The 2,997-nt window shown below is 51.5% G+C and overlaps 1 pseudogene; it reads left to right on the forward strand.

The window, feature by feature from the left end:
- The first annotated feature begins 141 nt into the window (after positions 1-141).
- Positions 142-2,997, forward strand: part of LOC105824394 — a 16,957-nt pseudogene continuing 14,101 nt past the window's right edge.

The following is a 2,997-nucleotide window of genomic DNA, read 5'->3' on the forward strand; positions in this document are numbered from 1 at the left end:
GGAGCCTGGATCAAAGACAGCGCAGCGCGGGCAGAGGGCGGGCCCGGGAGTTGGGGCGCTAGGAAACCTTCAGGAACAGACGGCCCCTCCTCAGAGGGGAGGGACCCAGGGCCAGGGCCTTATTGTCTAGGACTCTCGGCTCTGGGTCCCAGAACTTCCTCTTGTGAGCTGCCATGACTCTGTCTGGCTCTGCGATGTGCACCCGGGTGGTGCGAATCCCGGTCGTTTCTCCACGCAGGTGCCCCGCGCCCCACCGGGCCATGTCGTCCTGCAGCCGCGTCGCGCTGGTGACCGGCGCCAACAAGGGCATCGGCTTCACCATCAGGCGCGACCTGTGCCTCCAGTTTCCCGGGAACGTGGTGCTAACGGCGCGGGACACAGCTCAGGGCCAGGAGGCCGTGCAGCAGCTGCAGGCGGAGGGCCTGAGCCCGCGCCTCCACCAGCTGGACATCGACGACCTTCAGAGCATCCGCGCCCTGCGCGACTTCCTGCTTAGGGAGTACCAGGGCCTCGACGACGTGTTGGTCAACAACGCCGGCGTCGCCTTCAAGGGTAAAATAAGGGATTGGCGTGCTCAGAGGGGAGGTGGCCTCCTGGATAGCCTCCTACCAGGGCGGTGCACCTGGCACAGAAGCCCTTTGGGTCCTCCTCTACCAGCCTCCACCCCCACGACCCCCACTCTTGGAGGGTCCAGAACAGGCTCCTAGGAGCAGAAAGGGGCCTAGGAGCTTCCTAGAGAGCCAGAGTTCTCCGGGATGGGGATCATCTTCCAGCCAAAGCGAACTTGTTTCCCTGCCTTGGACACCTGCGGAACTTTTCCAGGATTTCTAAAGTTTTTGTGAGATTAGACTTTAGGGAAGTTGGATGAAGTTTTAACTGATTTTCAAATAAAAAATAAATTGCAAAAAATGGATACACAGAGATTCAGAGTATGCACACTTCACCGACCCTCCCACAAAGGCACCATCTTTTAAAAGTACTGTGTGGAACGTTATCAAACCAGAAAAACTGAGATGGCCACAATACTGTAACTAGATGCAAACTCCAGGTGCAATTCACCAGAATTCACAGGCACTATTTTTTTTTTATCAATGGAATGTCACCCCATGGCTACTATCTTTTAACTCTGCTCTCTTCTGCCCAAAAAGTGGCTGATACCACAACCTTCCATATTCCAGCAGAAGCAACCATGAAAACAAACATTTTGGTACCTAAGATGTCTGCACAGAGTTACTCTCTCTAATAAAACCCCAAGGTGAGTGTGATGGGAACAGCACACCTTGTCTGCACCCCGGGATCCAGCCCCTGCTGACTCCCCATGCTGCGGGTGCACCTGCCTCCTTGCTTTGTCTCCGCCCTGCCAGGCACAGTTTTGCTTCAGGACTTTGTCCTCGCTTCTCCGGTGGCTCTCGGTGCTCTCTGTCCCTCTGGTCTTTGCTCACCTGGCTCTTTCTTATCCTTCAGGTCTTAGCCCAGTGTCTCCTCAGACAGGCTGTTTATTTGCTCTGTGCCCCTCACACGTTGCAGTGCAGTAGGATTTCATCCTGCGCCCTCTCTCTGCTCCATCAGACTGATCTTATTCAGGCTGGTGGAGCCTTCACTACCACCAATCCGCCAGGCCCTTCTAAAATGTCTCACCTGCCTAGAACACTCCCAGAGCGGCCCCCTCCCACTCTATAATACAACAGACATTTCCAGAGGATGCTCATACTTCTCCCCAAAACATCTTGGACACTGACCCCACTGTCCACCCATGAGGATCCTGCAGGTCACCATGCTCTGCCCCCATATCACCACTGACCAGGGCCTAGCAGTTGTGCCCACAGAGTTTATCCTGAATTCACCTCATGCCAGCTCAACAATAGGCCCTCAGCTGTCATCCTGGACAACTGCAAACCCTCCTAGGGCCTCTCCTTTCTTGGATCTTTTCCTTTCCCAGGATCCTGCCTGCTGTGTCACTCCCCTCCCCCAAATCCTTCCAGAACAAAGTCCAAGCCCATAGCATGGTTTAGAGGGATGTGCATGATCTGCCGCTGCCTAGCCCCAGGCCCATGTTAACTCCCCTTCAGCATGCTCCCTATTCTGGCCATGACTGCCATATGTGTTGCATTGTAAACTGCTGTAGTACTCACCCCAAGTAATGGGACAGGACATGAACCCACCCATTAAATACACAGCAATTTAGACATGTAGCCACTTTTTAAAAAAAAAAAAAAAAGTAGATTTAGGGAGTAATAGTCGTTTTTTATTACTTGGCTCATGCACAGTGGAGCAGTATAGGCTTATAACATACCATTAACCTGACTAGTGTATATTGTACTCAGTGAGTAATTTTCCATCTCACAGTCCCTATTACCCCTCTTCAGAGTCTCCAATATCCACTAAGTCACTCTGCATGACAACGCATACCCACTGCTTAGCTCCCACTTATAAGTGAGAACATATTGTATTTGGTTCTTTTTTCCTACGTTACTTCACTTAGAATAATGGCCTCCTATTCCATCCAAGTTGCTGCAGAAGACATTATTTCATTCCTTTTGATTGTGGAGTAATATTCCATGGTATATAAATATACCACGCATTCTTATGTCTTTGCAGTTGTGAATTGAAGCAGCCACATTTAGAAAGATTAAAGGGGGTGGCCTAATGATTGAAATCATTAGGTCTTTCTACATAATGATTGTGGTGTATTTTAGGCAGAGTGGTGAATGTGTCTAGCATGGAGAGTCTCAGAGCCCTTAAAAACTGCAGCCCAGAGCTGCAGCAGAAGTTCCGCAGCGAGACCATCACGGAGGAGGAGCTGGTGGGGCTCATGAACAAGTTTGTGGAAGATACGAAGAAGAGAGTGCACCAGAAAGAGGGCTGGCCCAGCACCGCATACGGAGTTTCAAAGATTGGCGTCACAGTCCTGTCGAGAATCCAGGCCAGGAACCTGAGTGAGCAGAGGAAAGGAGACAAAATCCTCCTGAATGCCTGCTGCCCAGGCTGGGTTAGAAC

This window comes from Propithecus coquereli, unplaced genomic scaffold (genome assembly GCF_000956105.1).
Source record: "Propithecus coquereli isolate 6110/MARCELLA unplaced genomic scaffold, Pcoq_1.0 Scaffold736, whole genome shotgun sequence".
Lineage (NCBI taxonomy): Eukaryota > Metazoa > Chordata > Mammalia > Primates > Indriidae > Propithecus > Propithecus coquereli.